The sequence below is a fragment of the Etheostoma spectabile genome, chromosome 5, assembly GCF_008692095.1.
Source record: "Etheostoma spectabile isolate EspeVRDwgs_2016 chromosome 5, UIUC_Espe_1.0, whole genome shotgun sequence".
NCBI classification, from domain to species: domain Eukaryota; kingdom Metazoa; phylum Chordata; class Actinopteri; order Perciformes; family Percidae; genus Etheostoma; species Etheostoma spectabile.
Window position 1 is genome coordinate 26,801,685 of NC_045737.1, and position 12,738 is coordinate 26,814,422.

Sequence of the window (12,738 nt, forward strand, 5' to 3'; positions counted from 1 at the left end):
TATAAAAGAGAGCGAGAAACAGAGAGAGTGGTCCTTGAAGTAGTCCCTGTGAGCCGGGGACCAGCTGGGCTTTGAGGAACTGCCTGCTGATTCTGCCTGCCCTTCCGATCTCCCACTCCCTTACCTCCTTTCCACAAAACCTTTCCTTTTCCTCCCGATCCCAACTTTCATTGCACCCTCAAGTGTACTAAGTGTCCTGCTTCTTTGTGAATTGCTTGAAATTACCCATGTAAAACCACTTTAATAAAAACAACTACGTAAAAATGCCTTACATTTATGGACCCATCATCTGATGTAGATGGTGAAATGTGAGTGAAATGGCTGTCTAAAACATCAATACCCAAAGTCATATTTTAGTATCAGTTCCTCAGTCAGAATGGAATATTGACATTATTCAGCCTACACCTACAGTTTTGACCTTGTCTGGTTCATTTTTCTTCCACACTCATCTCTGAATCCTCCCCTCTGTTTATCCAACAGAAGAACATGCCCACAGCTGGTTTCTCCTCCAGGTCTAGCACAGATAAGCAGGGGAACTCTGAACCTTGGCTGTACTGGCTGTGCACCCTGGGGAGGTCAAGAACTGTCACTGGTCTCTATCCCACAGTTGAGCCTGCAGTTGAGACTCATGCAGCAAGGTGCAACCACACGCACACACGCACACACACACACACACACACACACACATACAAATCACCTAACCCCGCAAACATATCCAGCCAACACAGCTGAGTTTGACCTCTTTGTGGCAGCAGCTAATGTGTTACAACAGTCCTCTGGCCTATGGCCCCAATTTGCTATGCCTGAACACACTGTCTAGTAGCTACTATACTATTGGCATACAGTGACGTTGTTCATACAACACTCCACAGACGGAAATAAATTCTACACTCTTTAGTCCTTGTTAAGTCGTATTGTTTTTACAACAATAATCAATGTGCCACATAGTAAGATGTTGCTTAGCTGTGGGCTTGATGGTACTACAACAAACAGACAACAACAGGAATCATCTTTAGCTAAGTGATTTTAATAGATACAACAGATGTGATCTATTAAATTGCATAATGAACAATGACAGATAAATGGCATGTTTACAAACTAGTCTTGTCCACCCACAGTGAGCCGGGTATAATCAAGTAACTGTTTTTGAGAAGTTTGCCTCACAGGCAATGTAGAGTACAACTACTGTTGCACTGGTTTCTACAGTATTCATCAACCCATCCTTAGACCAACAATCTGACCCTTAACCAAAAAACGTGAGTAAGAGGGCAGATTCTGGATGTAGAGAAAGGGGTAGTAGCAAGTCGGTGACAGCACAGTAATGTAGCGCAGCAATCTAGCTAGCACCAGATACTGTTCTACTACAGATACTGTTATATTTTAAACAAAGATGTGCATTTAGGGACTGTTTGTTTTTTATTTAAGGGGCTACCAGAGGAGTTTTGGTCAAAACAGACTTGACCCTCACTTCACCAGCAATACATATTTCTATGACCCTCCAAAAGGACAGGGGAAAAAAAATGCATCACCCTCCCCAACAAGTTATTGATGCCTTCTGTACTGGTTTGAGTTTGGCAAAGATGTACAGATAACCATTGTTTTTTCAACAATGACATTCATGACTTAATCTCTGCTTTCTCATCTTACACATCACACTCCACTGTTATGATGGCCATTTTAGTATATTTATTCAATAATTAAAAATAAAAGCTAAATGCACACTTCCTGCATTAATGCATTACTTCAAATACTAAGTTACTCCTCTAGTAAACTAGTATTCACAAGAAATAAAACAATTAAAAAAATGAGACCATTCATCAAAGCACACTGGGTAAAAACCCACATTGACAGCTGGCCCACCCAATCATTCAAAGCTAAGTTTGTTGGTGTGCAAAGCGCTGCATCAATCACAACAACCATGGATACTTTATACATTGTTTGTCTACTATTTCATCACTAAATTCCCTTCTGAATCTTTTTATGCGAGAAATCAACTATGTATCGCTCAAATATAGGCCGTTTTAGGAAAATTGATGGCTAATTGAAAATTTGGTCCGAATGTAGCTCCACAGTCCGACGTGACAGCCGGCGGGTGCCTGCTGGGGTTGCTGGCTTTCAGCCCGGCCTGTCCATCTTCACAGACTCGCTGTGAGCTGCCTGAAGCTCTCTTAGGAGACTCACGGACAAGAGGCGTTTAGTCCCAATTGTTTGTTTAAATAACTCAACACACATATCCAACTGGAACCTGATGCTTTTCAAAGACATAATGCTCCACAAGTGATTGGGACAGCGCCACTTCTCACAAATACAGATAGTACTGGAGATGAGAAGTTTAGCTGACACATAACCGCGATTAGCGCGCACACGCTCCACTTAGCACCAACTGCAATGTTTCATTTTAAATAATTGTAGCCTACTGGCAGTCTGACACACGTGGATGCGCAGTATTTTTTTTGTGGGTGCTTGAACTAGAGGCAACGTGAAACCTTTGAGCTAGGTAGCTTCATAATATTCTGGCTCCATGTCATTGACGTTACTTTGGCAACAGGTGGCGCAGTTAGCTATAGGGTCGCATTCTCAAAGAAAGCAACTCCAAACTCGTGTTGTTGTCATGTTGCGATTTCTGTTGGGTCAGACCCATCTGCTAGCCATGGGGGGCAGAGACTGAGAGCTACAGGGAAAAGTATGCACCAAACAAGCCACTTTGAAATTTAGCTGTTTTCATGAATACAAACGTTGTGTGACACCCCCCCCCCCCCCCCCCCCGCCCCAACGACCTCTCCCTCCCTCAACAAATAAAAAGATGGTCCTTTTCCTCCGTGGTCCATTCCATAAATAAATGATAAAAATTAAATTTTTAAACAGGGCATCCATAGCGCATGGTCTGTGCGGATGCCCATATAGAGGCTTGCTCCTCGCGCAGCCGCCCGGGTTCGGATCTGGCCTGCGGCCCTTTGCTGCATGTCCCTCCCCCTCTCTCTCCCCTTTCACAACTTCAGCTGTCCTGTCCATTAAAGCCTAAAATGCCCCAAAAATAATCTTTAAAAAAAAAAAAAAAAAAAAAATTGCATGTAATTTATCATAAAATGATAAATTACATGCAATTTCAGGTCACATGCATTTGTGTTTTCTGCATAAATAAATAGAATGGAACAGAGTTGGTTAGACAGAAATGGCTTATTGGCTTTTGTTACGCTTGCGTTGCATTTAAATCGACAGTAGGTTCACACAATTTGCATTAAGTGTTTTACCTACAATAAATGATTTGTTCAGAATCCCTGGTTTGCAGAATTGTATACTGTACGTATGTATATAATTGATAAAATTATTGAATGGTGTGCATTGTGCATCAACACTTACAGTAGCTTGTCTTGGTCTTTTTAGGGATGGTGAGATAATCCAGCCAAAAGACAACCAGTGTGTCAACCAGCCTTGCTTTCTTAAGCATTATGCAAGTCAGGGAGAGTGCAGAGGAAGAAAGAAAGTGGTATACTCCTCAATAAGTCATTTGCAATTTTTTGTTTATTAGATCTATGAATAAAATGAACGCTAAACGCCTTTGGATGGAGAATATCTTTGTGTTCAACTCATTATATTATACTATATATATTTCAATTATTTAATTTAATTTTGTACAACAATGCATCACTACAACATAGAATTCAAATAGACCTGTAGCAAGACTTTTCTCTTGACATTTTCTTTTCCACCATCTGGTGAAAAAATAAATAACATAGTCACAAAAACTAAACTGGAGTATTTGTGTTTGTATGTTGAAGTTAAAACACAAAAGGTGAAATGTGTTACTCTCAGTAAAATAAGGAGCACAATACTGTAAAGTGGAAAGAGAAAAATAGAAGAGAAAGAAGAGAAAAAAGGGTCTTGAATCAAAGCCAATCACTTCAAGGGCCTGAACTTGGCCACTCAATTCTTTGAAAATGTTCTTATACACACAGGGAGGAGAAAAGAGTGCTGGTATAAAAAAAAAGAGAACGGGAGGTAAAGAAACAGACTGAGAAATGAGGAGAAATAAAATTGGTGAAGCAATGAATGTGAAGTTATAAGAAGAAAAGAAACTGGAGGGTGGAGTTATAGCCTCCACACCCAACTGACCTGTTTCCAAATAAAAGATTAAGTCCCTGAGAACAAGAGCAGTTTGCACACTCTAGCACACAAAGAGAAGGACCGGCTCAGAGATGAGAGGGTTGGCCGCATTGTACTGCCCCACTTAAATCTTACTTTCAATTCACTAAATGTGTTATTTGACTTGGCAAAGGAGCTGGTATGTCTCATGGAGCAGCAGGGAGTCTTACCAGGACTTTGCCAAGTTTGCTGCTGCCCTGCTGAACAGCCTTTGCCTTGGCTAGGCTAGTGACCTTAGACGTAGTGGGTGGTTTGACTCAGTGGTGAAGAAAGAAGGGGGGGAAATAGAGAATAACCATAACCTCTAGTGGTTGAAGTTCAGCTTTTAATTTGAAAACTCTGCTCGTGGGGATTTGTACAGCACCATGGAGTAAAAATAGACGAGGAAAGAAAATGTTTTAAGATTACAACCTACATAGATTGAGAGAAAAGAGACACACTGCATGTAAGACTCAAAAGTCCAAGCTACAGTAAATACTGGCCTGGCTTGCCCTGGCCCAGGGTGCTGTCGGTATAATGCGACTAACAGGAATGGAAAATATTTTTTGTTTTTTCCTTGTGAATGATGGAAATGAAGACCACCAGAACAACTTAGTAGTATATTCTGTGCTGTGAAACCAAAATAATGCAAACTTATTAGAGAAGTGGGAAAAGCCAATAAAACCTCTCAGTGATTGGCCTTAGACAGAAAACCTATTATTTCATTTTTTAAGACAATAAATCAATGGTTATTACACAGACTTGTCAAATGAAATGACTTTCTAAACTCATAAGCTATATATTCAACACAAGCAATTAAAGTTGGATACAGCTGATCCCACATTTGGCTTTAAGATATGCAAACCATAAACTGCTTCTTCTAAATAAAACATGGATTTACATTTTCTGAGATTGGTGCCAAGAGCTAGACAGATGAGCTAGACAGATGACGACACCCCATGTATTGTTGTGATTGGTTGTAGTGTTATCCAATTGAGTGCAGTGGGATTTTCAAATGCACACTTGGTGCCGCCCCTCGAGACTTTAATTATTCAATGTCCTTTGGAATTTTGGTCTGGATATCCAGGCTACTATTTGCGCACAGTGACTGCCAAAGATTGATACCACTATGTTTTGAAAGGTCCAGACTGAGGGGAGGCAACTCACTACAACCCTAAAAAAGGAGCCATCCATGGTTGCAAACATGATAAACCTGTAGGGAGCTGCCCCAGACACCCAGCTCCATGAAACACTCATCCTCCAAAACAAGTCTTGCCTTCGTAAACTCCCAGGAATTTGAAAGATGAGGCACCTCACGCCAGCCTCCCCATAGCCCACATTGTGAAAATAAAAGAGAAGTGAAACAAGCAGACAGAGAGAGATGTTGTGAGGAGGACAGGAAGAGAAGAGGAGGAAAGAGTATGCCAGGGTCTGAAGATTTATTTTGAGGTTGTATTTTAGAGAAACGGTGTCTGGCAGAATGTGCAGGGTCAAGCCCAGCAGGCCTGGAGCTCAGGCAGCCATCTTGGCAGCGACTCCTTTGGTGCAGCAAGAGAGTGAGGGGGGGGGGGGGGGGGGGGGGGGCAGACATCAGTCTGCCGGGACCCTCCATTTCCTCTTTCCCACTCTTGCACTAATGCAACTCCTATTTTTCTTTCGTACAGTTTATCTTCGATCAGAAATATATTTTGGTCTGTCCATGAGCAGTGTAAACATCCACATAGTTTGGAGCAGAAATCATTACTTCCTGAAGTTATATTTACCATAAGAATGAGGATACTCAGAAGGGTCATCAAGGCATCAGATGGCTGTCCCCCCCACCCGACAAGGAAAGACAGCTATTTTCCGTTCTTTTGAATATGTTTGGAATGTGAAGGATCAACTTTGGATTGGATCCTTTTCAATAAACAAGGAAATTTAAATAATCACTGTGAATTATTTTGGTCTTCCGATCTTGTTTCTTTGCCTCTCTGTCGCGCTAACACCTATCACACACATACACGGTGCACTCCCCCTCAGCAGGGCCTCCTACATGGGAAAAGTAGACGAGCCATGTAAGGTATACAGTGTTGATCTATCCGATAAGCTGACCAATTGGGTTCATTTCTTAAGGAAAACCTCCGCTCAAATGTGATCCCTGTGTGTGATGGAACGTCTTCTGACAACTCTATCCCATCCACGTCTCTGTGGTTCTTGGCGAGGTGGCCTCGCAGAAACCCTAGCAGTGTTATTACAAATCTTTAGTGGCCTACAACAGGACATTAGTTAAAACAAATACGTAAATCTGGGTAAGAGAGAGACGTGGGGGAGTATTTGAATGATGTGTGCCAGATACAACTAGGTCTAGGAAGACAGAGAAATGACCTTAACTGTCTTTACGCAGCAAAAAAGAGTTTGAAGTTATAAATTAAGAAAAACAGTGGCTGATCACTGAGACACAGAGACAGTAAATAAAACCCATCTGGAATGGGTTTCTGTGTCTCTTCTGCACAAGGTGAAACCCAAAACTCCTAGCAGATCTGAATGCTTTGCAGCGATAATAGCTAAATATTCATTTTGGTGCAAGCGGAAGGCAAACATTCCCGTTCTTAATGACATCTCCAGGGAGGAAGTTCATTACACAAGGTTGTTATGCAACAAAACCCTGTCACTTTGAGAGGTCAAAGGAGGTTCACACTGCTAACATTAGCCGGAAAAAAACCCCAATGGCAACTAGGTTAGTGACACTTCCTGCAAGAAATAACAACTTTAAAAGAACTGGGATACAAGTAACATCAGGTCTCCAACTTGATGAAGACTTCACTAGAGTGACCTACTTTGTGTTGAGCAACACAGCATCCTGAGTGCACATTACTTTCATGGTTGTGTATGTTCTGTTTCCTGTTTTAATTTGAATTCTCTGTTTTTCTCCCTAATTATGTCTCATTTCACTTCCTGTCTTGGGTTTTCCCGCCTTGTGTGATTGTCTGTCTCACCCTGATTTGTTTTACCTTTTGCCCAGCCATGGTTCACCTGTTTCTCATTTCCTCTTGTATTAGTCTCTGTGCTTCCTTTGTCTATTGTCAGGTCATTATTTCTGTTCTGGATAACGTGTTTCTTAGTTTACCCATTTTGCCTCGGTATTCCTGTTACAGTCTGCCTCGCTTGCTTGTGCTCATGCGTCCTGGTAGTCCTGTCTGCCTGCCTGCCTGTCTGCCTGCCTGCCTGCCAGCCTGCCTGCCTTCTTGCTTGCCTGCCTGCTTCTCTCTGGATTCAAGGAAGTTTGCCACGTGTTGGTGTTGTTGGTTGGACTCTGGAGAGCCCACTGCACCCAGCACTCACTACTGGACCCCTGGACACGACCCTTGCCCCTTGCTCTATTCAATGTATATATTTTTCTTTATTAAATCACTTAAACGTATTCCTTGTGTCACGTCTGCATTTGGGTCCAACCTCCCGTGCCGTTCCAAAACAATTACAACTTTATACATCAAGACTTTACAGTTGGTTCAAGCTGAAAAGGTACTGTATTTCAGTATGGCAATCACTCCAGCCAATTATTCACAAACATAATAATTGTCTTACTGATTGGTTCAATACCCAAGGAGGATTCACCATGTTAGCCTATTTTGGGTTTAAAGGAGGAACCATCTTCAAAACTGTCTTTGTCTTAAGAGGTAATCCATGTGATGAGAACTTAGTAGGCAACTATTGCTATAATGTTTTATTATGAAAAACAAAAAAAAAGAAATTTCCCCCGCAAAGCATTACTTTACAACAGCAAAAGTAAAGTGTCATAAACTGGCTTCATGTTAAATCCCTATGATGTTAATACCAACAGAAAGTGGTAAAAAAAAAAAAAAAAAACTTCTGAAAAACCTTTGAAAGTTTACCAAAAACTCATGATAGCAAATAACAAATTAACCTGAATAATCGTTGTCATATATTTGAGGTGGTTGTGTTTTGCATTTATGTTTATGTGCATATGCGCTCTGGACACGCAAATCTGTGTTTGTGCGTGTTACTGGATTCCGTACCCACATTAAAAATTTGAATAAGGTTTTTCCAAACATCTCACACCGTAACAAGCATGTTTTACTGATGGAAGGTGCCTGTGTGTGTGTGTGTGTGTGTGTGTGTGTGTGTGTGTGTGTGTTTGTGTGTCTCTCTCTCTCTCTCTCTGAGAAAACCCTGTACAGTAGCTGTAGTTGCACACTGTTCTGTGCACTGATTGATGGTTGCTGTCCATGCAGGCCTACATTTTCGAGTAGATTGGAGTCATAGCACATGAGCAAGCACAAGATGGAACTCTTCAGTACAAAGAATACCAAGACTCTCTGCACCACATACACACACTGCAGAGAAATACAAACTTGCACACACATCACACTCACAGATCCACTTCCCCACCTCCAGTGCTTGAAGATCTACCTGCCAGCTGCTACCAGTCGCAGGGAAAGATGGGCTTTGTTGGTTTTGTGAAGCCCACCGACAAGACCCCCCTGGAGACTGCAGGTCTCCAGCAGCACAAGCCTCAGCCTTATCCACTCTGCCGCACAGGCAATCTGTTTTCTATATTGCCAGCCTGTATCACTGTACTATGCACTATAGAACAGCAATTGAGCAGGAAATTAAGTTAGGGGATCGGTATTTGGCGAAGGAGAACGAGCTAGTGTGGTCTTCCCTCTCCACATACAAGGATCATTAAATATCACACGAGTTTCTTGATAAATTCCTTCTCCACCTCTCTCTGCTGTTCCCATCAACTCACTCCCCTCTTCATCTTCTCTTCTCTGTTTTTCTGTCTCTTTTCTTTCTTCCTCAATTTCCCTCTCATCATCTGCCCATTTCTGTCTCGTCTTGCTGTATTTGTAGAGTGTATGAAACAAAACATCCTAATGGATGTTTGAACAGCTTGAGATGTGTCGGCCTGGGAACTACCTCCCTGTGACAGGGAGCTCTGGCAGGGAATTGAGACCTTTATGAGAGGGAAAAATAGGGGACATATTTCTTTCTTTTATTTTTTGTTTATTGCTTTTTCCCTCTCTTGGTCCATCTCTGTACCCCCCCTTCCTCCTCTGTCTATTTTCTCTCATTATGTATTATATAACTTTTTTTTGGATAAGCAGATGTGGAGGATCCATTTTTTTGACTTGTTATCTTTCCTCCTATTCTTTCTCTCTGTCCTCTTCTGCCTTTTTTCTATACATTTTTCAGGGAGTGACTGTGTGCGATTGTAAGAAGTTGGTGAGTGAAAGATGGAAAAGGAGAGAGAGAGTGAGCTAGGTCAGGACATCACTGTAATACCTAACTTTCTTTGGGGCAAAGGCAGTTCTGGCATGACAAATGAACGTCAGTGTGCACATACACACACAGCGGCTCTTTTTTACTCCTGTGTGAATTCTCGGTTTATTTTCTGGCACAAAAAGGACTTTTTGTTTCTTTTATTAACTTCTTAATCATAAACCTCATTATCAAACTAATAATTAACTTGTATTTCAAATTACTTTTAGGTTAATTTTGGGTATTCAAATGCCCCAGATCTCATCATATTAATGAAATATGTATTCATAGAAGACATTGATTCCATTGCTTCCTCTTCAAACTTTCAATGTTTGAGTGGACCGCAGCACATTTTGTGCTGGATACAATAATACTTATATGTAATATGTTCAATGTTCAAATTACCTAAAATATATAGGCCCTTTTTTTAATTTCCCCCTTCTAACACATTTTAAAGTATGCAATTAATACTCTGCTATGATCCATATTTTGTTTAACATGCTTTTCTCACATAAAAAGAACACATAAACCTTTTACTCCCTTACTGAGAAATTCTGGGTTTGGCCTCGAGCCCTGCCCACCACAGCTGTTTGCGCTAGGTTGACCAGTAAAAGAGCAGTGTGACGCCGGCTGGCTATGAGCTCTGTGACACTGAGTGGCAGTTTCTAGTTGTTTAAACCTCTACAGAGCTTGTGACACCGGCTACAGACACTAAAACATCCATATCAGCGGTAATTGGTGGTTCAGTTACCCAAAAATAGGTGACTTTGATCTGGGTACAAAGCACCGTGAGCTGCCGGTCATTTTTGGTGATTTAGATTATGCACCAAAACGGTTAAGATTAGGAAAAAGATTGTTTGGATTAAAACACTCCTAAAGAACATGCATTTCCTTGGCGAAAGACTTTAGTTTCCCCTGGGAAGCAAACGCCGCTCTCTGGCTTGTAAGTCCCGTATGTTAATGCCCGCCCATCCACCCTGGCCGCCTCCCTATGCAGCCAGCAGCATTCTAATACAGCGGCTTTCATTATAGTGAATACAGCAAAAAAACATGTGGGGACAAGGCTCTTCTGGTTAGCTTTTTGCAATGGCGGAACCTGATAGATAGTGCTGGACCAATTCTCTCCACAACCTGCCTGAAGTCACCTACAACGATGTGGTTTGGATTGTAAATGAACACTCTCAAAGTAAAAAACATTTTGAAAATGGAAAAAAAAATATTGTTGACCGTGTACAGGAACTACTAGAGACTTTAATGGTAGACACACGCTCTAGCCGTTTGCGGTTTTGCGGGTACGATGAACGTTTCTATGGTAACAGCGAGTTGGACCACTCACAGACCTTGCTGTTACGCTTAGGATTGTGGGTAGTGTGGTTTTTCTCCATAAGATTGCGGATGAAACATGTTTTTCTTAAAACAAGGTTGACTTCATACAACTTTCGTTTCACAACCACGTAGCTCAGTGTCAGTCTACCTCGTTTGGTTTAGACATTATGGCTGATAACCTAAATCCTTCTGGAGAAAGGGACTGTTGACCGGAAGTTCTGATTCCCTTCTCCAAGTTACGGAAGCAGGAAGTGTGACATAGGCCTATTACAGTGCTTAAATTTTCGTAGCTTTTTGAACGAATGGTTCCTGAAAACAGGCTGAACTGGCAGTGGCTGACACAGCTACGATGTTTTGCTCTCTGTACGGATTAGTCCATTCTGCGGCTGCGCTAGAGGTTACAGGTTTATTTTAAATTTTTGACGAGATACGTTGCATATGTTGAATCTGACATAAACATTTTTTGAGTGAAGTGACTACAACTAAATACGTTGTCATTCCGTGAAGTTCCAGCCTATATGGAGATAGTTATGCCCAATCAATGACTGACAGTTTGACTTTGTTGCTGTGTAAATGTTTTAACAAGACAGACTTCCCTGCACTACCCCAGAAAGTCAGCAGCAGACACAGAAAACCCCTCACAAGAACAAAGAGCTCTAACTGCTACAATCTCAGGTCAATCAGTAGTGTTGACAGCTAAATTAACAAGTGCTACAAGCACCGTTACATTTGGCTCCTGATTGTGTAACAATGGATAGCTATACTAATACACTGTCAGACAGATAATCATAAATAAATCAATTTCTATAAATAAGCGAATGAAGAGAAAATATATATATTGCTCTGGAGGTAAATGTATGACCATCATTGGACACACGGAACAAACACACACACACACACACACACACACACACACACACACACACACACACACACACACACACACACACACACAGACACACAGTACTTAAGGCCTGTGCAGTGGTCAGGTTAGTGGGAGGCAGTCAGAGAGATAAGGTGCCAAACAGGTCTAAATCCCTCCTGAAGCGGTCTTGATGGACAGACAGGCCACCATTAACAATGTGGTGGCTTGTGAGAGCAGCAGCTGATGGAAAGATACCCTGGCATTTGCTGTGTTAAGAAGTGGCCCTTAAAGATTTCACACTTCCAATTTCTTTGAATTATCTACCATCTCTAGCCTGTCACTCAGCCTGACAATCTCAGATTCTTGCTCACTGAGGCACCAGGCTGGTTATTGACAAAGCAATCTGCCGTAATACAGCAAAGCCTGATAAAACATTAGTAAAACAACACAACGTACAACACTAGACCCAACCTCACACATGGGTGGATGCTCACACTCTTTATTTGTCCTTACATTTCTATTATGTCTAATAACCAATCAATATATTGAGTATTGTTCTAGTGCAGTATAGTGGTGTTCTCAAACAGGACATCAGGTCCCAATACCCCACATCAATGACTTGGTGTGAGTCAAAAACTTTGTGACAACGTGGTAGAGAATCTAGATTGTAGCGAGCAGGGCAAAATAGATGTTTTAAGGTCCACCTAAGGCAGTGATGACAGCTAGTGCCGGTATGACACTGAACAGACTGGTTATCAGATCTTTAATAGTTTGATTTGTTTGCTGCTCCAGACAGGCCATGATAGAAATATCACAACATCCCTATTATCCTCAGCATTCAGAACATAGTGCATAGCATGTGCTTTCTATGAATTATTAAAAGCAGACAGATTACGCTGCAAGGCTGGAAGTCCAGAGGCATGCTACAGATGCTGCTGAGCAAAACAGTAACATCAGAAGTGTGTTTTTGTTCTTCTTTTCTTTTTTTAGAGAGAGGGGCCTTTTTTGAAGGGGTCTGCATCAGATAAGAGAGGGTGGTGGTTTTGGATAAGCTTATGGGTACATGGAAAAGGGAAATAGTAGGTGGGGTTTGGCCATGTGTGTATGTCTGTGCACACGTGCGAGTGTGTTTGTGTATGTGTGTGTTTGTGTGTGTGTGTGTG

General features: G+C 41.6%; 1 protein-coding gene and 1 long non-coding RNA gene across 2 annotated transcripts in view; one reads left to right on the forward strand and one right to left on the reverse strand.

Moving 5' to 3' along the window:
- LOC116689924 (probable E3 ubiquitin-protein ligase HERC1) overlaps positions 1 to 12,738 on the reverse strand; it is a 345,193-nt gene that overhangs the window by 187,052 nt on the left and 145,403 nt on the right. The gene's annotated exons all lie outside the window — the stretch shown is intronic.
- Positions 2,527 to 12,738, forward strand: part of LOC116690012 (uncharacterized) — a 21,112-nt gene continuing 10,900 nt past the window's right edge. Inside the window, exons 1-3 of the long non-coding RNA XR_004332134.1 lie at positions 2,527 to 2,738; positions 3,385 to 3,389; positions 12,533 to 12,536. This is a non-coding gene — a long non-coding RNA (uncharacterized LOC116690012). The remainder of the gene's footprint in view (positions 2,739 to 3,384; positions 3,390 to 12,532; positions 12,537 to 12,738) is intronic.